The sequence below is a fragment of the Notolepis coatsorum genome, assembly GCF_963971535.1.
Source record: "Notolepis coatsorum genome assembly, chromosome: 8".
NCBI lineage: Eukaryota > Metazoa > Chordata > Actinopteri > Aulopiformes > Paralepididae > Notolepis > Notolepis coatsorum.
This window is the reverse complement of record NC_140172.1, coordinates 8,704,860-8,731,812: the sequence shown is the minus strand read 5'-3', so window position 1 is coordinate 8,731,812 and position 26,953 is coordinate 8,704,860. Positions and strand designations below refer to the sequence as shown.

Sequence of the window (26,953 nt, the reverse complement as noted above, 5' to 3'; positions counted from 1 at the left end):
CCGACAACACACGTTAATGTCCCCATGGGCCGTACAGGTCTTCTTTAAACAAGTCAAGAAGACAACATAACAATAAGTCAAGAACAGAACAAGAACACCATAAGGTCCAAACATTTTTTAGATGAATGCAAATAAATGAAAGAATGCAAGCACTCCCAGACATACCCCACGCGAAGGTAAGGAAAAACTCACTAAAACCTAACAATAGGGAAAAAAGCTCCACAGGCAGTGTGGAGGAGAGAAACCTTAGAAGGGCCATTCAAGGGGGGATCTCCCTTCTTAGATGTTGGTGATAGTAGTGTTGCAGACGGACAGTTGGTAAGCATGCACTCATGTGTGTGGTGAAACACAGATGAGTGCATGCAATAGCAACTGTAAATTTTGAAAAATTAAAGATAGAGCTAATAGCGATAGCAACTGAACATTTTGAAAGATTAAAGATAGAGTTGATAGCGGATCTATTTGAGGCACAGGGGCGGCGCAAAGAGGGTCACGTCCTCCCCGTCTTAGTCACGGGACATTCAACACTCCGGTCGTTGCTCAGGGACAGCCGGAGACAGGGAGATAGGGGGTGGCGCAGAGAGGGTCGCGAACTCCCCGACATCATCGCGGGACATCCGGCACTCCGGTCACCACTACGAGACCTCCGGAGACAGGGGGGCACGCAGAGGGGGTCGCAATCTCCCGGCCTTCGTCACGGGACGTCCAACACTCCGGTCAACACTCCAGGACAGCAAGTCATAGGAAGACAGGGAGACGGGACAGGCGTTAGACAGCTCATGAGATTGTAGTAGGCGGACATAGCAATAGATACAAGTGGTAGGCATATATGTGAATGGAGTAGATATATGAAGTAAGCGTATTATGTGAATAGAATAGAAGTACTTAACCCAGCAATGAAACCGCGTTGACTGTTAATCTGTTAACAGTCTGTTAATCAGTTGACAGGACCACAGACAGACGGCGGTGAATAACTGATCCAAGGCCTCGGAGGTGCATGTAGAGCAGTCACTACAAGCTTGGCCAAGACCCCGAGGCATCCATCACCTTAGTCAGCGCCAGGAGACGGGTACTCAGAGAGAAAGAAAGAAAGATACCGGGTGAGAGAGAGGGTGAGACAGAGAGAGAGAGAGAGAGAGAGAGATATATAGAGAGATAGAGAGAGAGAGAGCGAGAGAGAGAGAGAGAGAGAGAGAGAGAACAGAGAGAGAGAACAGAGAGAGAGTGAGAGAACAGAGAGAGAGTGATAGAGAGAGAGATAGAGATAGAGAGATAGCGCGAGAGCAATAGAGAGAGATAGTGAGAGTTTATGTTTATTTAGGATCCCCATTAGCTTTTGCACTGGGCAAAAGCTATTCTTCCTGGGGTCCGGCACGCACAAATGTACAACAACATTCAATACATTACATTACATCAATACATACATTACATCATCATCAACATCAACATCAATACATACATCAACCTCAACATCAGTCACATCATCAATTACAGTACATCACTATCAACATCAGTTAGAATGATATTGTACAAGATATCCACCAGCAAAAAGCATTCAATTAAAATAACTAAAATAACTAAAATCAAACAAATAGTGCTTCCTGAGCAGCACTCACCGCCATCAACTTAAACACAACCAACAGTCAACTGGTTTTCACCTCTTTGCCATAATGGCTCACTGCATGCTCATCAGCAGATGGCACTTTAACTTCCTCTTAAAGGTAGCCTTGGATTCTATTTCAGCTAAGTAGCTTGGCAATGAGTTCCATTCCATGATAGCTCTGTAAGTCACAGAAGATTTTAGTAGATTTGTTCTCGGTTTAGGTGCCATTAGATGGCCTGACGTAGCTTGTCTAGTCATATGGTCATGTTCTTCTCTTATGTAAACTATATGATCATAAAAATACTGTGGTTTTTTGACAACTTGAACATTTCTGAGAAAAGTAATGAGACGGGATTGCAGACGTTTCTCAACCGTAAGCCATGATAATTGTCTGTGCATAACTGTTTCCCCCCCCCCAAAAAATTGAATAATTTCAGGTAATTAACATTACATATCTATTGTTGTGGAATTAACACAACATTATGCATACTTTTGACAATAAATAAAATCAGAATTTGTTCTTACTTGCTTGCCTGGGTAAATAAAGGTTATAGAAATGTAAAAAAAAAAAAAAAAAAAAAAAATTTAAACCGATACAGATATTTTCCGATATCACATTTAATGCCGATATCGGCCGATAATATCGGTAGGCTGATAATAACGGACATCCCTAATTATGTGTTAACAATACCGACCTGGCATTAGTGCCTCGCAAGGTGCAGACAGGAGGAGGTTTTTCCCCACTTATTTATTCAGAGGTTTTGCTCTTCGGCTATCAATATTTTGCTTTACGGTATGATGAGGTAAGAAAGTTCCAAATAGGCTATTTTCCATCTGTGCCCTAATCTATAATGGTCAAAGGACTCATATACAGTACAGGGCCTTTAAATGTTGTCCTATCACGGTCCAACAGGCCTGGGCAGAGTGAGGACGGAGCCCACAGATAAGGCAGCATAATGTCACCCAGATGGTAAAACCTCATAACTGTATTAGGTGAGGTTAGCTGCCCAGAACCTCTCTTGCGCCAGTCTTTATTTAACCCTTTCAGGGGTATGTTTTATTTGATTTGTTTTCTCTGAATTACATCTTCGAATACTAAAACTTAATGCAGGGTGTCTGCAGGTTCAAGTTACATTTAATACCTTTTAAAGACCCGTTTAATACTACTTAGAGCAAAATTGTATACCAATTTCATGACCATACTAGCAAATACTAGCCTGGCTAGTACATACTGTACCAGGTAGCCTGACAAGTGCATACCAGGTAGCCTGGCTACATTTACATTTAGTCATTTTGCTGAACGCTTTTATCCAAAGCGACTTACAAGTTCTGTACGACAAGTCATCGGGAAGGGCACAACTCTATCAGCTGAGTAACAATGTTCATCAAAGTGTTGCATGCTACAGTGTAGGTTCGTTTATTAGGACAAGTGCACGATGACAGTAAGGTTAGTTAGGGTTAGATTTTTACATTTTTGATAATGGTTGAAGAAGTGCGTCTTTAGTCGACGGCGAAAGATTGGACGTGTTTCGGCTGTCCTAACTGGGGTGGGTAGTTCATTCCACCATTGTGGGGCAAGGACTGAGAAAAGGCGGCTTCTCCTTGATGACCCTCCCGGAGCTTGGTTAGGAGTGGGTCTGAGGCGGCCAGAAGATGCAGAGCGTAGGGGTCTTGAGGGTGTGTAGTTAGAGACCATTGACCGGAGGTAGGCGGGAGCGGTTCCCTTTGCCGCACGGTATGCTAGGTCGAGGGCCTTGAAGCGGATTCGTGCAGCAATGGGGAGCCAGTGCAGGTCCCTAAGAAGTGGGGTGACATGGGCTGACTTCGGTTGGTTTGAGATCAGGCGGGTTGCTGCCAGTTTAGCCAGTGACTAGTGCATACCAGGTAGCCTAGCTAGTACATACCAGGTAGCCTAGCTAGTGCATACCAGGTAGCCTGGCTAATGGACTAATGGAACAACATGTGATCTACATCATCTTTCACTAGACTTGCCATGTCTTTGAAAACTGACCATCACAAAAATACAAAATAAAAAATGTTAGGTTAGGATGGGATGTTTGGTCTCTCCACTGAAGTTGGGAGGTGAGGGACAAAGTTCAAAAGGTATTTATTTGTTCAAATAGTCTCTACATTCCGACAGCCATCACTGATATAGAGTGTTTGGTCAGTAACATAGGTCTCCTAGTCCCTCCGCTCTGCAGTAAACAGCCATCACTGATATAGTGTGTGGTCAGTAACATGGGTCTCCCAGTCCCTCCACTCTGCAGTAAACAGCCATCACTGATATAGAGTGTCTGGTCAGTAACATGGGTCTCCTAGTCCCTCCGCTCTGCAGTAAACAGTCATCACTGATATAGAGTGTCTGGTCAGTAACATGGGTCTCTCAGTCCCTCCACTCTGCAGTAAACAGTCATCACTGATATAGAGTGTCTGGTCAGTAGCATGGGTCTCCCAGTCCCTCAACTCTGCAGTAAACAGCCATCACTGATATAGAGTGTCTGGTCAGTAACATGGGTCTCCCAGTCCCTCCTGCTCTGCAGTAAACAGTCATCACTGATATAGAGTGTCTGGTCAGTAACATGGGTCTCCCAGTCCCTCCGCTCTGCAGTAAACAGCCATCACTGATATAGAGTGTCTGGTCAGTAACATGGGTCTCCCAGTCCCTCCTGCTCTGCAGTAAACAGCCATCACTGATATAGAGTGTCTGGTCAGTAACATGGGTCTCCCAGTCCCTCCTGCTCTGCAGTAAACGCAAAATACATTTCCTGTTCCCTCTTCCCACTTTATCCAATCAGGAGAGGGAACCCTAGGTATCTTTACTCCTTTGAAGAAATCTTGCCAAGCCAAATTTGCTGGCAGATTATTTTACTTCAAGCACATTATTTGCTTAAAACTAGTTTGTATTTCTTATTTTTGTCAGACCATTTTTGCAGTATGGAATTCTATCTCCTGATTGGATAAAGTGAGAATGAGATACCAGCACATTTATTTTCTGTTTACTGCAGAGAGGAGGGACTGGGAGACCCAGGTTGCTGACCAAAACACTCAGTGGTATATCAGTGGTGGCTGTTGGAATGTAGAGCTATTATTTTAACAACAACTTTTACTTTAAGGTGAGGGTTGGGTTTATCAGGAACCTTTTAGGTGAAAACGATGCTACCTCTAGTCTGAAATGCTTAGAGGGTGTTTAGAACAGATGCTGTAAGATAAGATAAGATATTCCTTTATTGATCCCCATGGGGAAATTCAGGCATTAGGTATTACAGATATATACAATATCATCCAGTTGGATAGACGTTGCTTGGCCAAAGCCTTATGACGTGGAAGGTCGATGTCCGAAACAGCAGGTTAACATTTTGAGCGCCACGCCTGGTTTTCCGTTTTACCGGCTGAATGCCACCATCGGCGCCAATGTTAACGTTAATATCGCCTAATCTATGTTTTAAATTATGGCTATGTGTCTAATCTGCCCATCACATTATCAAAGACTATTTTCCAGTCAGTGCTGTCAAGGCAGATTGTTTTTTTATCGCGTCGTTTCCGTTTCAGAGCAGTTAGAAAAGCCCCCGTTTTGATATAAAAAACAGCTCATTCTGGAGCATTCTATGAAAATCGTCTTTTAGTGGAATATTCCACAACGTTGATATTCGTCGGCCTTTTTATGAATAGTTTTCAAATAAACGCTAGATGATCAATATTATACGTGCACGCAAGCACATTACGGCCGCGCACTGATAATCGCTCCGTTGATTTCCTCACGGACTTTTACAGTGAAACCGAAAGAGGACATTTCACAAAACAGCTTATAACTTCATCAAACTTACTCTGATTATCCTAACACTGATAACATAGAGTCCTTACCTGACATCAGATGGTATCCAACTGGTATATTCCAATTCCTGATCACCATTCGAAGAAATCGATACGTGTATGGATCCAACGCGATACTGTAGATCTCCATGATCAACGGGGATCTGAGGTTCCAGAATGAACTGTGGTAACCCCGGCTGGATCAGTGAACTGGAAAATATGGAGTACCGGATTTTTTTCCCCATTCATTTTCATTGAGTCCATTCCAAAATCACTTATGTCATCTGGAGACGACAGGGGGCGCTTTTTTCCACAGTGATCGCCGGCGCCCCTCGGCTATACTCGGGTAGGCTCGGGTGATGCAATAATTTTTCAGATCGCTAAAAAAAAAAATAAATAAAAAAATCAGAGAAATATCGTGAGTGGCTAGCAACCACCTATAAAAAAACCAGAGAAATCTCGTGAGTGGCACGGAAAGTGTTAATAAAGAACGAGACGGGACACCGATCATTCAAAAACAAGTAAACACATAGAGGTGTTTGTTAACGATATGCCTTGGAATAATTTAGCGATGTTGTGGGGAATGAGATTTCGGACGAAAGGTTTTCAGGAATGAGCACGGCACTTTATTGATTTACATGCCGTAAATAACAGTGTTATTTCTTGCAAAGGAAGAATCATTGAATGATCTCTACACATGAAACTGAGACAACAACACTACCGCCCCCTTTGCCGCTGGCCACGGGCTCTCATGCCACAGTCACTGCCATAACAATCTACATAGTGTGATTTTAACCAAAGTCCAGCTAAGCTCTGTTGCTCGTCAGTCAAACTGCCCCTACACGGGTCATTCTAGTCCCGTACCTTTCGGACAGACACGTCACAACTGAACACGTGTCTACACAACGCTTAGACTTACATCCTTATCTTTTTAATTCATGCATCTATATTATTCATAACCATATTTCATAACTGTTTATGGTTCAATTGTCCACGTTTTGTTCAAATACAATTTACATTTAATCAGAATAGACCAAAAACAGAATAACTCCCCCTCTAAAGCCCTTTGGAGACCAAATCTTTATGTGGAAGAATAGATTTGGACACGGGGCGTAGTGTGGGAAGCCCTGGCTTAGATTATGGTTAACCTTTAGCCAGCTTGGCAAAGCGAACAGCCGATGGTATAAATGGAATGCCAAAATATGTGCACAGGGGGGCAATGGAGCCTTGAAACTCTGCTCAGAGCTAGGACATAATATAAATAAAAGACAAAAACACCTGAAACAAGCTTCAGGCACATCAACCAGATGAGGGTGTGAAGTAATTGTATTTATTTATTTAAAATAGGGACGGTAGATATTGATGAACACGTCCGTACAGTAAATAGGCCAGATTATAGCCAGAGGCAAATTTATATCTGTAGTCCTTATAGCAGGTTGATGTCAACAGATCAGACACATTGCAAATGTACACAGACTTCATAATCACGAGAACAGACAATAGGTGAAGCAGACAATGACGTGACGAGACAAACCGGGAAATAGGGAGACTATAGGTTTAACGTGCTTTAGGTACCAAGTGTTAAAGTGACTGGTGCTAGTGTGCTCATTCTATTGCACTTGAATTGTAAAGTAATAATAAACTGTACTTGTATAGCAAGTGTGATACAAATATAGTGTGATTTTAATGTGTGATAGGTCCACATGATGAGTCCACAACAGTGGCGTCGCGTGGGTAAAATAACAGGGGAAGCCAAAAAAAATGTATTCAAATAAATATTTTTATTAATATATATATATTTTTTAAGTCAAGCAGTCACCATGTACACTACAGTATGGCTCGGCGGCCAGTCAAACTTTCTTTTTATTTATTTAACAGATTGCAGAATGGGTACAATACAGTACGGCTCAATAAGGGGATGCAGACCAGAGAAAGACGTTTGTCTTGTTTACATCAGGGTCCCCATTTTCAATTCATAGTGACATTTATGACATACAAGACATCATGACATTTATGGCATAGGGACATACACAACATACATGACATTTATGGCATAGGGACATACATGACATACAGGTATTTAGTATGGTTACATTTGTGACATATACAATACTCAAATATACAGTACTGTTACCCATAGATCCTGACAGAGTATATACATATGATGGGGAGGGGACTGTACATTAGGAGGGGGTGGGTGGGTGGGAGAGAAATATACATACGGCCGGGAGAGAATATGACTGTCTATTAGACAAACGTCTAGAGTCTAGACAAACAAGACAAGACAAACGTATTTCTCTGGTCTGCATCCCCTTAACAATTGTGTGTATTGAGCCGTACTGTATTGTACCCATTCTGCAATCTGTTAAATAAAGTTTTCATTCATTCATTCATTCATTCACGTGTCTGTTGCACGGCGCGCCCAGCCATCAGAGCGCTCCTACTGTAAAATGCGGAAGCAGCCATTTCAGCCTCAGTTTTACTCGTTTATAAAAATGATTTAAAATGTTTATTAGCAACGCCGAGCTTTCAAACCCTGCCGCATCTGTGTGTGAAACCCTAATGGAACGCTGGGTACCTTTGACATTTATATCCGATATATTTTGGACCCACCGCTAGCTTTTAAGCAGTGCTTGATGGTGCACATTAACCTGGCTACTACGGAGGAATAAGTGACTGCGTATTCCAGCCCCTGGCTTGCATTGCAGTCATGAAAGGGTCTACAAGCTTGCCTGATAACGTTAGTTAGTCAGGCTGCTCAGTGCTTACCTGGTCAATAATGTGGTCCTCCTCTTGCCAGATAGATTTGTTGAATCATAATATCCACAGTGGTGTGCTCTGCTGGTCCTCAGTAAATGTCCCGCCGGCGAAAATAAGTTGCTATTAAAGTGCTAAATGTTAGATACACTAATAGAGGATTCGAACGTGCCCGCTCTGTTAATAACATTTTCAATCAATCAATCAATCCCGCGAGGGGATGACGTTCAGACGTGTTTTTTCTTACAATAGCACTGTAGTAGACTGAGTGACGACAGACAGTTTGATTGACAGTTTGATACTACTAATGGGTGTCACGTTAGGTAGTCAGGTGGAAACGTTCTGACCTGCCCCGCCTCCAGAGTGTGCAGAGTGCAGAGGGGATTCCACACTCAGGATTCTTCTCACAGCCCCGTTTTAAACTTTTAAGGTGTGGCAGTCAGCTCGAATCTGATTGGCTAGGATCGGTTTTGGACTCTATACATGAATCACATGGTTGAGGCTGGAGAAAGAGACCTACCCCCTGCCTCCTCTCCTCTATAGCTGCAGTGAGCACAGTGAGTCTGACAGTGTGTTAGAGGGAGTGAGAAGGAGAAGAGGGAGACATTTAAAAAAAAAAAAAAAAAAAATTATAACACAGATGCACAGATATTTCATATTTGATATTAATTCATATTTTAATAGGGAGGCATGGCTTCCATTGGCTTCCATAAGGATTCGCCACTGGTCCACAAGCAGGGCGCCTATATGTGACACAGCACGGTCTAGGCCCCCTTGACGATTATTCAGAAAACACCAAAATGTTGCGCAATTCAGAAATAGGTAGAAATGGAGATATTGGCAATTTTGAGTGTTTTGAAATGTTCTTTATACGTCTCCTTATTTGCAAAACCTAATACGAAATATGTAAATTATTGTTAGATTGTGCGGCTGTATAACCCCCCTCGCTGTTTATTAAATAACTACATTCACAGGGGAGGGAGGGGCTGAGAGGGGGGGGGGGGGGAGAGGGAGGGAGGGGCTGAGTACTTTCTGTCTCAGGTGTCGGAGACGCACAGAAATAACAGCTACCGGCGGCTGATTGGCGCAGTGGGCAAGGCGCTCACCACTAACGCAGGAGACGCTGGGTTCGAGCCCAGCTCTCGGCGTTGCTACCGGCTTGGCCGGTTGTTCATACTAACACAATTGGCAAGTGTTAGGGGGTGGGAAAGCCGGTGGGTGGGGATTGGACGTTGTGGACAGCGACTCCTACAGGTCGGTTGGTTTACGCCGGTGCGATGAAAGCAGGAAGTGACGGGAGCAGCGTGAGCCTCCCACGTGTTACTCCTCGCCATTGAGAGTTCGAGCTGCTGCGGTGAAAAGATGCGACAGGCTGCCTCCTTGTGTACCGGAGGGGACACGTGATGCAAGGCTTCTGTCCTCACTACAGCCGACCAGTGGGAGGCATGGTCTAGCAACGTTCAAGACAGGGGAGGGGAGAATTGGATAATACGAAATTGGGATGGGAGAACATTTTTAAATGGGGAGAAAAAGTGAATCAAAAATAAATAAATAACAGCTACCAAACCCATTCCGAGACAACGGACCCAATACTTTGTTGGCGGTGTGAAAATATGCAGAGAAACATTAATATCTTTTGTTTGTGTTCAATTGTATCTGAATCAGGAGATTATCTTCGCTCCATCAAAATGTAAAGTGTATCTCTCCGTCGCATGAAGGCTGGCTGGCAGTGCGCATAAGGCATATAATAAAGGCACAACTGTTAAGATAATTTAATTTCTCATTGAGCAAGCCCAGTGGGCGGAGCTCTGGAAGGGTTTCACCACTGTGTCTAAAGCCAGGGACAGATCCCACGGAGGGCCACCAGATTATCCAGGGGACGTGGAGCCCGAACGGCAGGCGGGGATGACATCCAGCGAGGCCTTCAGAGTTCGAACGGTTAGGGAACGGTTAGGCTCTAATCAATAAACTGCTGCGAATGACATAATATCTGTAATGGAGGCCATTTTGTTTTTATACTCCGAGTCCGGACACACGGGACTTTCTTCAACGCATCCTAAAGATCAATACTCTGGTAACCCTCTGACGGTTTAAATCCATGGTCACGACCGGCTCAGGTTCAGTGGGTTCTTGTTAGTTGATTATTTCATTTTTCGATCTTTCTATCTTGTGTATTTTTATTGTGTGAATTTCACTTCGTACCTCGGTGGCCCTCAATGATTTATAGAGTCAGCTTCAGTCTGTTAGTTTGAATAATGTCATGAAGACAAGTGCTCCTGCTCACTGATCTAGAGTCAGCTTCAGTCTGTTAGTGTGAATAAGGTCATGAAGACAAGTGTTCCTGCTCACTGATCTAGAGTCAGCTTCAGTCTGTTAGTTTGAATAAGGTCATGAAGACAAGTGTTCCTGCTCACTGATCTAGAGTCAGCTTCAGTCTGTCAGTTTGAATAAGGTCATGAAGACAAGTTTTCCTGGTCACTGATCTAGAGTCAGATTCAGTCTGTTAGTGTGAATACGGTCATGAAGACAAGTGTTCCTGCTCACTGATCTAGAGTCAGCTTCAGTCTGTTAGTTTGAATAATGTCATGAAGACAAGTGTTCCTGGTCACTGATCTAGAGTCAGATTCAGTCTGTTGAATGAATGAATGAATGAATGAATGAATGAATGAATGAATGAATGAATGAATGAATGAATGAATGAATGAATGAATGAATGAATGAATGAATGAATGAATGAATGAATGAATGAATGAATGAATGAATGAATGAATGAATGAATGATTTTATTCCGGTCTTCTTTTACAAAGCATAGTAGTAAATAAAATCTATTTTCATACACACGTTCAATTTCAACATCATCAATCATTAATTTAACCTGATTATTAGTTTTTTCGATTGCCAAAAAAGATATAATTTGTTTTGCTTAGATTCAGTGACAACTTATTTACGTCAAACCACTTTTTTATTGATCTCAGTTCCTTCTCCACTACATTCAGGAGCTGTTCCAAATAGTTTCCAGAGCAATACAAACTTGTGTCGTCGGCAAACAAGACATATTTTAATAATTGTGAGCAGGAACACTTGTCCTCACGACCTTATTCAAACAAACAGACTGAAGCTGACTCTAGATCAGTGAACAGGAACTAGAGCCTGACAGATACTGGATTTTTGGGACAGATGCCGATATTAGTATAAGATTATCGATATATGGGCCGATATGCTAGAGTCAGATTTAGTCTGTTTGAATAGGGTCATGAAGACAAGTGATGTAATCAGTCTAATAGGAATTTGGCTGTCCAATTCAGATTCAGATTCAGATTACTTTATTCACCATATTGTATATACAAATGGAACGTGATTCGACATTACAGTGCATGATTTTTCACAAATGAGAATAACATAATAATAAATAAGTGCAAAACAGGACAGAACAGAACAGAAATGCAACCATTTCTTCCCAATATAGCAATGAGAAAATCCGTTTAGGAAAACCTTTATGCCTCTTGCTTCCGTTGCGTGTGTATCTGGCCAGGGGCCTCGTTGCCTAGCAACTCGTATACTCCATCAGACGACTCGCTGGCGCCCCCTGCCTTGGAGAGCATGCATCGCTCATCGCTTATTGTTGCTGCTAAGCTGCTCACCAAGTGTCTCTACTCACTGAGAAAAACATCTGCAGCTTATAGCAGAGCAGAGTTATACACACCATGTACTGTATGTATGTAAGTGCTCTTTAAGATGCATTTGTAATTGCAGAAATGCACTGTAAAAAAGCAATAACAATGCACAATACAAGCCCTTATGCTGAGTCCACATTTTGCATAAAATGACTGATTTGCATACCAAAAGTAGCTTGCGATTTATTACTCAAACCACTTATGGCACATGCATGAGTCTGGTCTCTTTTTGAAAGGAAACATGCAGGACTTTCTTCCACAGCAGGAGAAGAATCACTCTGAGTGCTAATGTAATAGAGCTAGAGGGTTGAACACACTGAAATACAAATAAAAGTGACTCACGTTTTGTTTACTTGTTGCCAAGATGCCTGTTTTTGAGTTCCAGCTGAGAGGTAGGAGCTGGAAAACATAACGCTTCCATAGCCTGAAGTCTTATCTACAGTACAGGTCCAAAGTTTATAAAGAATCCCACAGCAAATGAGTGTTTTACAAAGGTTTTCCTGGCTTCTTCTACACCTTTCTCGTGGCGATCAGCCCTCGCATGGGATAGCGTTGGCTCCAGAATTGCATTGGCTAAAAAGCTGGTCAATCATTTTTGCCATCAGCGGTGACTGGTCCGTTCAGGACCCGGCCAATCCAGACGTGGTCACTTGGTCCAAATGGTGCTCGTTGGATGTTTCGTCTTGTAACTAGAGACTGGAAGCACGCAATAGGTGGAGTAGGGTGGCGATCGAAAGGCGGCAAATTAAACTTTCCAACAATGTATTGGTTGATGGGCAAAAATACAGCGCTAGGCCGACAGACGAGGGCAAAGTGCCATGAAGTGTGTGCGTGCCTCTGCGCGGGCATGACGGCCCTCTTGTGGGTTAACAGGTTAATGAGTATTGTCAGTCAAAACAGTCGCCATTTGTAATAATTACATTACCTCCCAAGGCCCAAGAGGAGGTTTATGGACACAGTGAAGGAGGACATGCGGGCAGCGGGAGTGACGGAGGACGACGCAGATGACAGAGACAGATGGAAACGGATGATCCGCTGTGGCGACCCCTGACGGGAAAAGCCGAAAGAAAAAGAATAAGAAGAAGACATTACCTCCACTCTGTCTGCAACAGGTCTCTCCACTCATGGAATGCCATGTCCGTATCAATACTAGTCTATGAACGCTACACAAAGGGGGCAACATGTTATTGGCACAATTTGGAAATGCACAAACATGAACTGCCATTTCTATCTTTTAGATAGCGCTAAGCTAGCTGTGCGCAACAACGTTAGCGCGCTATCCTTAGAATCCTCCTTTACGCTCTCATGCTCCACAGCTCCCAGTGCGCCTTGCAGGGTTTTCAGAGAGGGATTTCCCTTTCAATGGCATACAAATGCACGTTTTGTGCTTTGACGTACTTGGTGGTAACCTGGTTTTTACATATAGAGCAGTTCACAGTCAAGCCCCCACGTACATCTCGGACCTCATACACCCCTATAACTCCAGCCGGTCCCTGAGGTTTTCTGATCAGTGCCTCCTGGTGGTGAACCAGCCCTGAGGTCTTCTGATCAGGCCTCCTGGTGGTGAACCAGCCCTGAGGTCTTCTGATCAGGCCTCCTGGTGGTGAACCAGCCCTGAGGTCTTCTGGTCAGGCCTCCTGGTGGTGAACCAGCCCTGAGGTCTTCTGATCAGGCCTCCTGGTGGTGAACCAGCCCTGAGGTCTTCTGATCATGCCTCCTGGTGGTGAACCAGCCCTGAGGTCTTCTGATCAGGCCTCCTGGTGGTGAACCAGCCCTGAGGTCTTCTGATCAGGCCTCCTGGTGGTGAACCAGCCCTGAGGTCTTCTGATCAGGCCTCCTGGTGGTGAACCAGCCCTGAGGTCTTCTGATCAGGCCTCCTGGTGGTGAACCAGCCCTGAGGTCTTCTGATCAGGCCTCCTGGTGGTGAACCAGGCTAAAGACTAAGGGGGACCGAGCGTTTGAAGCAGTGGCTTCTAGGCTCAGGAATGAGCTCCCCGGGTCTTGAGAGCCTCCCCCTCTGTGGCCCCCAGGCTCTGGAAGGAGCTCCCCCAGGTCTTGAGAGCCCCCCCCCCCCCCATCTGTGGCCCCTAGGCTCTGGAATGAGCTCCCCAGGTCTTGAGAGCCCCCCCCCCCCTTGTTTGGCCACGTACATACAGGATTTAGTTTCTTCTGTTTTTTATATTTTATGTTTTTATGAATTTACCTGTTATTTAGTTTTTTTTTAAACTTGTGAAGCACTGTTTTTACATTGGATGTATTTTTATTTTATGAATTGCCTTGTTCATTTTCTTTTGTCTTTTTGAACTTGTGAAGCACTCTGTGCATTTGTGCTGGGAAGGGTGCTATACAAATAAAGCCTCACTCACTCACTCACTCACTCACTCACTCACTCACTCACTCACTCACTCACTCACTCACTCACTCACTCACTCACTCACTCACTCACTCACTCACTTACTTACTTACTTACCAAATATATATAAAAAAGACTACCTGGCCTTATACCGTTAGTCAAGTCATCACCATTTGAAACAATAAAAGCTTCATCCTAGAAGAAGTATGAATACTACTGTGAAAGAAAAGAAGCCTTTTTCAGGAACCAGGCCCAGAATGTACCAACACCTGGCTTTGGGAAGCAGAGTCCTCCTGGCTCTCAGGTCTCTGGGTCTCTGGCTTTGGGAACCAGAGTCCTCCTGGCTCTCAGGTCTCTGGGTCTCTGGCTTTGGGAACCAGAGTCCTCCTGGCTCTCAGGTCTCTGGGTCTCTGGCTTTGGGAACCAGAGTCCTCCTGGCTCTCAGGTCTCTGGGTCTCTGGCTTTGGGAACCAGAGTCCTCCTGGCTCTCAGGTCTCTGGCTTTGGGAACCAGAGTCCTCCTGGCTCTCAGGTCTCTGGGTCTCTGGCTTTGGGAACCAGAGTTCTCCTGGCTCTCAGGTCTCTGGGTCTCTGGCTTTGGGAACCAGAGTCCTCCTGGCTCTCAGGTCTCTGGCTTTGGGAACCAGAGTCCTCCTGGCTCTCAGGTCTCTGGGTCTCTGGCTTTGGGAACCAGAGTTCTCCTGGCTCTCAGGTCTCTGGGTCTCTGGCTTTGGGAAGCAGAGTCCTCCTCGCTCTCAGGTCTCTGGGCCTCTGCATAATGGAGGAGCCAGGGGTCACCCAGCGGTAATGTGATCATTGTTAAAACACGTCATCTGAGGTGACAGGGAGCTGCTAGAATCAAACACAATGCCTCTTTTTCCGTTCTAATCCTCCCAGTGTGAGCTGGGATTGGAGCCATCGGGGTAGCAGTATGTGTGAAGCAGTATCTCTGGCCACAGACTCTCTCACCCAGCAGGGTGTCCGCTCCCCGTACAACAGAGGACACACACAGTGGGATTTCTTTCTGGAGGTGAAAAGATGAAACGTTATTTCCGGTATTCATGAGACTACCTAACGGTGCACTCTCCATTCCCCCCAGTAGGGGTCTCTTGGTCTGCATCTGTAACCACCCCCCCCCCCCCCCTGGGACATCAGAGGCCCTTCTGAAGACAGAATGAATGAATGCATTTATACAGCGCTTTTCTAGACACTCAAAACCGCTTTACAATGTAGGGTGGAAGTTGTCTCTTTCATCACCACTGTGTAGCACCCAACATTGGGCATACACTGGCACGATGCATACACTGGCACCAGGCACACATCACACTACACACTGACTACCATACACTGGCACCAGGCACACATCACACTACACACTGACTACCATACACTGGCACCAGGCACACATCACACTACACACTGACTACCATACACTGGCACCAGGCACACATCACACTACACACTGACTACCATACACTGGCACCAGGCACACATCACACTACACACAATGTCTGAAAGGCTCAGGAGACAAAGATTGATATCAGCCAATTAAGGGGGAGTGATGATTAGGTGGTCTTGAGCGGGCTGAAAAATCGATTATCCATGCGGTGAATACGGCTAACGTTACGCGCACCAAGACTGGTAACATAGAGTCTTTACCTCACATCAGATGTTCTGCAAAAAGATGAATCCAATTCCTGATCGCCATGCCAAATATTGATCGCGTTTATTGATCCAACGTTATAGCACCAAAACACATAATCGAAAGCTGCGCCGAGCCTCCCCAGTGAATGTGGTAACAGATACTGCTTGCCCGACATGGGAAAACCCCGGGAGCGGAGTTTCTTCCTGATGCACAGAAATCCAATCCAATGATGTGCAATACCATCCGGGAGACGATAGGCGGCGGTATTTGCCCTTTTCGAGCTCAGACCCATTCCCAATGATAACGTCAGGCTGGATGGATGAAAAATGTATGGATATTGCTAATAAAATAAATAACGATTAAAACCTGAGTTTTCTCTGGTTTTCTCTGGTCTTGGCACTCAACGCATGGCGAGTTAACCCGACTAATCTCGTGGTTGGCACTGGATGGGTTAATAGGATGTGAACCTTTTAAAGCTCAATCTATCAAAATGTGGAACTTTACAGTGAACAGGAGGTATATTTAGAATAGATTGTTTTTCATTTAAATGTCTGGAAAAGCTCAAAAATAAAGATGTCAAATGATATCGTATCGTGGCAGACTTTGTGATATCAGCAAATATTGCATTGTTGTCCAAAGAATCTATATTGTATTTGTATCGTGATGAAACTGGTGATTCCCACCCCTGTGAGTTACTGTCGTCCCACCCCTAACCTACACTGACATTGAGAGTTTATTAGACGTGCAGGTTGCCAGTGAGCTGAACATCTGCCTCTCAGCAGAACAATGCGTGGAGGGTTTATTAAACAGGTCTCCACTGGTATGACTAAGAAAATATTTGCCCAGAAAATGTCATACTTCATTTGCCTGTGTGTGTGTGTGTGGGGGGGGGGGGGGGGGGTAGGTTGGTTGGGTACAAGGACATATTCCTTTTTTTGTATCCACTTTTTCTCCTCCTAGTTTTTCTTGTATTTTCCTCCCATCCCAATTTAGTCGTCATGCCAATTCCCCCCTCCCCTTCCTGGTCGTTGCACGCATGTGCCCACCACTGGTCGGTCTAGGGAGTCCTGGAGTCTAACAGATGCTTCCTCCGATACATAGGAGACAGCCAGCAGCCTCTTTTCACCTGGCAGCGAGGACTCTCATTGGTGAGGTGTAACGCGTGGGAGGGCACACTACCTCACCCAGATCCCTTCCTCCCTGTGCAGGCGCCCTGACCGACCTGTAGGAGTCGCTGTTTACAACGACCAGATTACCACCCACCGGCTTCCCTCCCGCTAACTCTGCCAATTGAGTCAGTATGCCGGCCGGCCAAGCCGGAGGCAACGCTGACAGCCGGATTTGATACCAGTGTCTCTGTGGTGGTAGACAGGCGCTTAGTCCGCTGCGCTACCCGGCCGCCTACAAGGACATATTCCTGTAGCCAAAATAACTATTATATTGCCTCAAACTGAAACTTAGAAAATCCACAAAAGAGGGGTCCAGAGAGAGGGTGTTGTGGTTAAGACCCCTGCTTCTGGAACCCTGCTGGCCTGGGATCAGATCCCACCAGAACCTTCTCCCCTGTCTCCCCTACTCTGTCTCCCTCTCAGCCTCCCTACTGTCTCAATAAAGAACCTTCTCTCCTACTCTGTCTTCCTCTCAGCCTCCCTACTGTCTCAATAAAGAACCTTCTCTCCTACTCTGTCTCCCTCTCAGCCTCCCTACTGTCTCAATAAAGGACCTTCTCTCCTGTGTCTCTCCTACTCTGTCTCCTTCTCAGCCACTGTCTCAATAAATAACCTTCTCTCCTACTCTGTCTTCCTCTCAAACTCCCTACTGTCTCAATAAAGAACCTTCTCTCCTACTCTGTCTCCCTCCCTGCCTCCCTACTGTCTCAATAAATAACCTTCTCTCCTGTGTCTCCCCTACTCTGTCTCCCTCTCAGCCTTCCTACTGTCTCAATAAATAACCTTCTCTCCTGTGTCTCCCCTACTCTGTCTCCCTCTCAGCCTTCCTACTCTCTCAATAAATAACCTTCTCCCCTGTGTCTCCCCTACTCTGTCTCCCTCTCAGCCTTCCTACTCTCTCAATAAAGAACCCTCTCTCCTGTGTCTCCACTACTCTGTCTCCCTCTCAGCCTTCCTACTGTCTTTATAAGGAACCTTCTCTCCTGTGTCTCCCCTACTATGTCTCCCTCTCAGCCTTCCTACTGTCTCGATAAGGAACCTTCTCTCCTGTGTCTCCTCTACTCTGTCTCCCTCTCAGCCTTCCTACTGTCTCAATAAAGAACCTTCTCTCCTGTGTCTCCTCTACTCTGTCTCCCTCTCAGCCTTCCTACTGTCTCAATAAAGAACCCCTGTGTCTCTCCTACTCTGTTTCCCTCTCAGCCTTCCTACAGTCTAAATAAAAAACCTTCTCTCCTGTGTCTCCCCTACTCTGTCTCCCTCTCAGCCTTCCTACTGTCTCAATAAAGAACCCTCTCTCCTGTGTCTCCTCTACTCGGTCTCCCTCTCAGCCTTTCTACTGTCTCGATAAGGAACCTTCTCTCCTGTGTCTCCTCTACTCTGTCTCCCTCTCAGCCTTCCTACTGTCTCGATAAGGAACCTTCTCTCCTGTGTCTCCCCTACTCTGTCTCCCTCTCAGCCTTCCTACTGTCTCAGTAAAGAACCTTCTCTCCTGTGTCTCCTCTACTCTGTCTCCCTCTCAGCCTGCCTACTGTCTCAGTAAAGAACCTAGTCTTCCTCTCAGCCTTCCTACTGTCTCAATGAAGAATAACACAAGGGGGAGTGAACTGCTCTCACAAAAGAAACATGTCCGGATACAGTATGATAGAGGCTACAGCTACACTTGTCTCTCCAACTTGACATTATTTGATCCCAACAGGATGCATTGAGCTGTCTGTGTGGTTCTGTGTAGCTCAGTAGGTAGAACAGGACACTATTAGGGATTAGGGACTCCATTCCCTCTGGAGCCACCCGTGCTAAAAATGCATGCGTTCGTCCGTCATGGTACACGGCACTGTAAAGCACTTTAAATGTGTCCAAATGGCCTACATTATGTTATGTAGGTCTAGAATCTAGATGCCCCCGAATAGGACTTTTCACACACCGTGATCTGATGAGCCAGACCATATCCCAAAATGGTCGGATCGACATTCTGATCGGAATTCTGATACGTCGTTTTGGATGGAACCCAGTTATTTTGGGATACAATAAACGAACAATATAAAAATGTATATTTGCATTTCAACACAGTAACGACAATCTGTCATCATTTAGCTCATGACAACCGTGTTCACCGCTATCGGATCCATTTGTCAGATTTGATATGACGTGAGCTTAGCATTGTACATGGCTAGCTTGCCAAGATGGCCGACAGTCCAGTAGTATTTCTAAATACATTGGGAACAGAAGTAGGATCGGAACCAATTTGATAGAACAAGACCCCCCCCCCCCCAACCAGATAAGATTAAATAGATTATTTAAATAAATCCAACCAGGGGAGATACACAACAACATATATTTTTCTAGGTCAAGCATAATGGACACACAGCGATATATAACCACATTTTTTTTATCACCAGGTGTCAAAAATCTGATTGAAATGACAGGTGTAACCACAGAGGACGTGAGCGAGAGAACTGAACCAAACTGAATGTGACAGAAAGGGCACAGGTTGCTCATTTCTACAGACCTGCGTGGCTACGGTTAACAGCTGCCATTCTAATGCTATCTTCTGGGATGAGGGCCCATGTGTTGTGTATACTGTGGTGTCAAGTGGCTCAAAGTGGGAGGTGTGACCTGGGATCAGTTGAGTTCTGTATAGACGATAATGAACGAGTGTCATCTTAACCCTTTCACTGCCACACGACAGCGGAGCTAATGATGCTAATGATGGAGCATCGCCGTCGGTTGTGTGATAGTAAAGGGTTAACCTTCTGTCGTGTGGCAGTGAAAGGGTTAACCTGAAGAAATGCTTAGTTTGCAGGTGCTATAGATAAAATGTGTACATAGAGTAATCATTTGTTTTTTATAAAAACATCCACAGAGTTTTTAGAAAGGTGCAGAATAAAAGTATTGATTTCCCCCAAAAATGTATTCATGAATTTATAATTATTTTTAATTTGACGGGTACAAAATGTATGTTGTTTACATGTTGCGTGCGTGTATTCCGTCCCCACTCACTTCCCCATGTGGCATGCACCTGATTGGATAAATTACATGCTGGTGCTCTAGTGTGACACCTAGTGGCTGAATGCTTTGGAGGCCATCACACATCGCAGCACTTCGCTGTCGGCTCCGGGCTGCGTTTTCGCCGATCAACCAATACATTGTTGGAAAGTTGAATTTGCCGCCTTTCCATCGCCACGACACTCAACCTATTGCGTGATTCCATTCTCGAGAAACAAGACGAAAAATCCGGCTGGGTGTCATTTGACAAGCCGTTCGGACGAGTGACCACATCCGGTTGTGAACGGTCCTGAACTGACCGGTCACCGCTGATGGCGAAAATGATTGACCACCGTTGTAGCCGAGGAGCGTCTGCTCCGAAAGCGATCCGAGCGCTGACAGTGTGGGAAGGTGACAGAGGAAGACGAAGAAGTCCATTGTTTTGACGAGAGCATCGAAATTAATGGCAGCGGCCATTTTGGATAACCATGCCGAATGTTTACCGGTACACACGTTACAGAAACCTTTGTAAAACTTTCATTTTCCGTGGGATTCTTTATAAACTTTGGACCTGTACTACATAAGACTTCTGGCTATGGAACCGTTATGTTTTCCAGCTCCTACCTCTCAGCTGGAACTTAAAAACAGGCATCTGGCAACAAGTAAAAAGAAATGTGAGTACACAAAACTAGGGATGCTCGATATTGGCTTTTTTACCGATACCGATATACCGATATTGTCCAACTCTTAATTTCCGATACCGATATCAACCGTTATCGATATATGCACGGTTTCCCCCCCCCCAAAAAAACTGAATAATTTCAGGTAATTAACATTACATATCTCTTGTCGTGTAATTAACACAACATTATGCATACTTTGACAATAAATAAAATAAAAATGTGTTCTTACTTGCTTGCCTGGGTAAATAAAGGTTAAATAAATGTTAAAGAAATTTATAAAAAATTCTTTGAAAACCGATACCGATATTTTCCGATATCACATTTTTATGCCAATATCGGCCGATATTATGGGACATCCCTACACAAAACGTTTACTTCAGTGTGTTCAAACCTCTGTTACTCTAGTCTATTTCATTAGCACTCAAAGTAAAACAAATAAAAACTAGCCCTATTTTTGCCCAATGCTTTTGTCCACTAATCTTTTGACTTTGAAATTGACTTAATTGACAAAATAGTGTTTCCAACATGCAATTATGCAGAAGGACCGAAGGACCTCTTTAAATCTCTTGCTTATCAGAGATGTGCCCATCATTCTTCAGGCAATAACTCCGTTAACAGGCATAGAAATCAACCGTTTAAACTATCGAAGTCTTGACCGACTTGAGACCAAACCAACGATTAGAGGGTGGGTTCAGAATGCCAGACCCCTAGCCGTATGTCCTACTTACCGATGGCGATGACGATCGCTACACTCCTTTCTCAGCACAAGCCATGCTATTCTTCACACCCAGCTCCTCCTTAGAAAGCCACAAAAAACGAATGCAAAGACAATGTGGTCACGCTCCAGTTTGTGCAAGCACCTGCTCTGGGTGCTGAGGAGGCCTCAGCGTTTATTCCAGGGCGGGTACCGACGGAAGCGCAGCCCCGTTGACTCTGCATAAATGTCGTGGCTAACTAGCCCGACCTGCGGGTCCCCATCATGCAGTGTAGTGAGAACAGTCCGAAGGGGCTGTAATTGGTGGTTTTATTAGGGTCCGAGCAGAAAAGCTGATTTTTATTATTATTATTTTTTTATCCACTTTTTCTGTTTTTCTCCCATCTCAATTTAGTTGTGGCAATTCCCCCCTCCCCTGTCTTGATCTGGTCGGTCGTAGGGAGGGTTAAAGAATCTATCGCATGTCCCCTCCAATACATGCGGAGTCAGCCAGCCACTTCTTTTCACCTGCCAGCGCGGACTCTCATAGGTGAGGTGTAACGTGTAGGAGGCTCACACTAGCCTCGACATCTCCTGTCCTTGCAGTGCAGGCGCCATGACCGACCTGTAGGAGTCGCTGTTTACAATGACCAGATTACCACCCACCGGCTTCCCTCCCGCTGACTCTGCCAATTGAGTCAGCGGGACAGCCGGATTCGATACCGGTGTCTCACGCGTTGGTGACAAGCGATTAGACCGCTGCGCCACCCAGCTGCACCCTGATAGGATTATTCTTAGTTTGTGCTTTGTTTGTAGTTTGAGCAAGTCCTAGACCAACCACATTCGCTAGGTGGGTTCCCATCGCCTCACACTACTCGGATAACACAAATCACCCATGTTGGGTGAAGGGAACGGCTCCCGCCTACCTCCGGTCAATGGTCTCTAACTACACACCCTCAAGACATCTACGCTCTGCATCTTCTGGCCGCCTCAGACCCACTCCTATCCGAGCTCCGGGAGGGTCATCAAAGTGAAGTCGCCTATTCTCGGTCCTTGCCCCACAATGGTGGACCGAACTTCACACCACAGTTAGGACAGCCGAAACCCGTCAAATATTTCGCCGTCGACTAAAGACACACTTCTTCAAGCAATATCTGAAATGAAATAAAAATTTTAAAAAAACCTAACCTTACTGTCATGCACTTGTCCTAATATACTAACCTACACTGTAGCACTTAACACTTTGATGAACATTGTTTCTCAGCTGATAGAGTAGTGCCCTAGAGAACTTGTAAGTCACTTTGGATAAAAGCGTCAGCTAAATGTAAATGTTGGCCAGATGGTGGCGCTATAAGAAGGAGTCAAACTCAAAATTGCTGTATCTCCCACAACATAATTCAGATCAAGTGATCAAGTGACAGTTTTCTGTGTCCTGATCTGAAGCGCTGTTTGCTGGATTTGATGTGGGGGTCACAGGAGAGTGGAGATCGCTCGAGGCACAGATGAGTTGATCAGCGCACCTCTGTGCCCAGAATCCTGTGTGTCTGCTCAGAGAAGTTAAGTTGTGCTGCTATCATGTCACCAACCCCTACTGTGTGGATTATAAACTATTTAAGAGAAAACAAAAGGAAGACATCAACACCAGGCCTGGAGGACTAGGCCCTGGAGAAAGAGACTTTTTTTTTTTTTCCTGGAGAAATCTGTCTTCTCACTAGGAGCTGAAGCGTGCACACGCTGGTGGACAATAATGGCCTGATGGGAACACTAGTGAGTGATGAAAGCCCCGATCTGTGATCTGACATTCTTGTAGAGTTAGATTCTTAGTTTTTTTTTCTTTTTTTTCTAAACCCTGTGTGAATTGAAATATATCCGTTTTACTCTATACAGTACTCTATTACTAAAATACATACATATTTTTACAGCCATAGAATACAGTAGGCCTAAACATAATTATAACTCACATTTACCTTGTGGAAGCTTGGTTCATCAACAAGGGGATGAAAACATTATAGTTAGTTTGTAAATCAATTTATACTACTTATGTTTACTGCATAGGTATAATAATAATAATAATAATAATAATAATAATAATAATAATAATAATAATAATAATAATAATAATAATAATAATAATAATAATAATAATAATAATAATAATAATAATAATAATAATAATAATAATAATAATAATAATAATAATAATAATAATAATAATAATAATAATAATAATAATAATAATAATAATAATAATAATATAATAATAATAATAATAATAATAATAATAATAATAATAATAATAATAATAATAATAATAATAATAATAATAATAATACTACTAATACTAATAATACTAATACTAATAATACTAATACTAATAATACTACTAATAATAATAATAATAATAATAATAATAATAATAATAATAATAATAATAATAATAATAATAATAATAATAATAATAATAATAATAATAATAATAATAATAATAATAATAATAATAATAATAATAATAATAATAATAATAATAATAATAATAATAATAATAATAATAATAATAATAATAATAATAATAATAATAATAATAATAATAATAATAATAATAATAATAATAATAATAATAATAATATTAATAATAATAATAATAATAATAATAATAATAATAATAATAATAATAATAATAATAATAATAATAATAATAATAATAATAATAATAATAATAATAATAATAATAATAATAATAATAATAATAATAATAATAATAATAATAATAATAACTAATAATAATAATAATAATAATAATAATAATAATAATAATAATAATAATAATAATAATAATAATAATAATAATAATAATAATAATAATAATAATAATATTAATAATAATAATAATAATAATAATAATAATAATAATAATAATAATAATAATAATAATAATAATAATAATAATAATAATAATAATAATAATAATAATAATAATAATAATAATAATAATAATAATAATAATAATAATAATAATAATAATAATAATAATAATAATAATAATAATAATAATAATAATAATAATAATAATAATAATAATAATAATAATAATAATAATAATAATAATAATAATAATAATAATAATAATAATAATAATAATAATAATAATAATAATAATAATAATAATAATAATAATAATAATAATAATAATAATAATAATAATAATAATAATATCTTAAATTTATATAGCGCCTTTCAGGAGACCCAAGGTGCTTAACAGGAGTGTGTGTATAAGGACTGTCATTAAATGTATTGAGTGTACTGTATAACTGAGAGACCACATCTGATAGGTGGGCTTCTGTGACCCCCACAAAGTACTGTAGTTAGCATGAAATGGTTATGCTAATATCCGACGGCTGAAAACCAGGGTGAGACTATTTGTGAAAATAACAGAAGAAGGATGGGGGGGGGCATTTATGTAAACAAGCGTTGAAAATCACAATTCCAAATGGCCGTATCTCATGGAGCATACAGTAGAGATGTGAAACTGAACCATAATACAGTAGAGAAGTGAAACTGAACCATATACAGTAGAGATTAAACGCTGTTTCCTCATGGACAATTTTGCCTCAAGGACCCATAAAGTCAATATCGGATTGTCCTGCCATTTACCGTTTTTTGTAAAACATTTTCTCTGTCTTTTTTTTGTTTCTGCACCAATTTGTACCAAACAATTTGAACTACTATACATGTATTTATGGGATATATACTGTATTGTGGAAATTGTTCAGTTCAACATACATGCATGACCACATGAACATCAAAAGTTGCTCGCATGACCTCGTTTCCAGCACAGAAGTTCACTAAACAACACCAACCATTTTCAGATGACTTACAAAATGGCTTATTATAAAATGTGTCTTATTCTCCAGTTCACCAGTCATATATATATATATATATATTTTTTTTTTATACATTTAAATGTGTATCCTGTTTTTGACAAATGGCCAATGATGAATTAATAAATAAATAGAAGTGAAACACAAATGATCATACTTTTATTAGTTAGTATTAGTTTTTTAATTAATTTATAATGAACATAGTAATAATACATATTATTTTCTTTTCTCTCTCCTCCCCTTGCCCATTCAGGATCTTTCATGGCTTTGACGGTGTAGAGATTGAGGTCTCCGGGTCACTTTCCAAGCTGACCTTTTATAACATCACTGAGGCAGACTATGGGAACTACACCTGCGTCGCTGCCAACAAACTGGGCAGCTCAAACACAAGCTTCCTCCTGTACGGTGAGTACAGTGAGTCCACCAATCACTGGTCCACGCCTTGGCACACGCCTTGTCCACGCGTATATATGGATATTCTTGAAAACAAAGTAATTTCTCTGCTTTTTTCCGCCTCCCATACACATGGAAAAGACGGAAAGCAGAGCTATAGGTGATTTTAGGTGATTTAGGTGATTGAAAACAGAGTTTTAGGTGATTGAAAATAGAGTTTTAGGTGTTTGAAAGCAGAGTTTTTAGGTGATTGAAAACAGAGTTTCAGGTGATTGAAAACAGAGTTTTAGGTGATTGAAAACAGAGTTTTAGGTGATTGAAAACAGAGTTTTAGGTGTTTGAAAGCAGAGTTTCAGGTGATTGAAAACAGAGTTTTAGGTGATTGAAAACAGAGTTTTAGGTGTTTGAAAGCAGAGTTTCAGGTGATTGAAAACAGAGTTTTAGGTGATTGAAAATAGAGTTTTAGGTGTTTGAAAATAGAGTTTTAGGTGTTTGAAAGCAGAGTTTTAGGTGATTGAAAATAGAGTTTTAGGTGTTTGAAAGCAGAGTTTTAGGTGTTTGAAAGCAGAGTTTTAGGTGTTTGAAAGCAGAGTTTTAGGTCATTGAAAAGCAGAGTTTTAGTTGTTTGAGTTTTATGTGATATAGGTATAGGCTTGACCTTAGGAATACATTTGTTGTATGTGGTCATAGTTGCAATAGTGGTGTCTGTTCATATTTGAAATATACTGTTAATATCATTTCTGCTTAAATGAAAAATCCATGATATCAGTATTATAAGTTGTAACTGTGTAATATGAGTATATATGTAAACAATGCACCAGCGGTGCCGGCAGTAACAGGTTATCTTCTTACTGGTTTTGTCAATGACGACTTGGTGTTCTGTTCTCCTCCGGTGCAGTGGTCATTGAACCCACTAGCTCAACACTATTACAAGGTCAGTACTCTGCTTGCCGGCAGGCATGTGTTTTAAACCGGCTGTCCAAACACTTAACCGCATGCCAACGCGTGACTAACGTTGCCATTTTCACAAACTGAAAAATTAGGTTTCCAATGAGACCGATACTCTGCCCACTCTGCCCGCGCCACCATGCAGCTGAGGTGGCACCGGGGCTCTTTCAGAGCACAAGGAACACATTCGATTTCCCAGATGGTACGGGACGCTCTGCGGTCCCATGGAAAAGTTATTAACTTCAAATTCCATCACAAAAATGATAAGCTGAAGGGTTTGTCAGAAAAGCAGCAGAGAGAGAGAGAGAGAGAGAGAGAGAGAGAGAGAGAGAGAGAGAGAGAGAGAGAGAGAGAGAGAGAGAGAG

General features: G+C 42.4%; 1 pseudogene across 1 annotated transcript in view; it reads left to right on the top strand.

Moving 5' to 3' along the window:
• Positions 1 to 26,953, top strand: part of LOC311232912 (protein CEPU-1-like) — a 143,277-nt pseudogene that overhangs the window by 93,530 nt on the left and 22,794 nt on the right. Inside the window, exons 4-5 of the transcript in view lie at positions 25,501 to 25,652; positions 26,539 to 26,574. The product of the transcript in view is annotated as a protein CEPU-1-like (transcript). The remainder of the gene's footprint in view (positions 1 to 25,500; positions 25,653 to 26,538; positions 26,575 to 26,953) is intronic.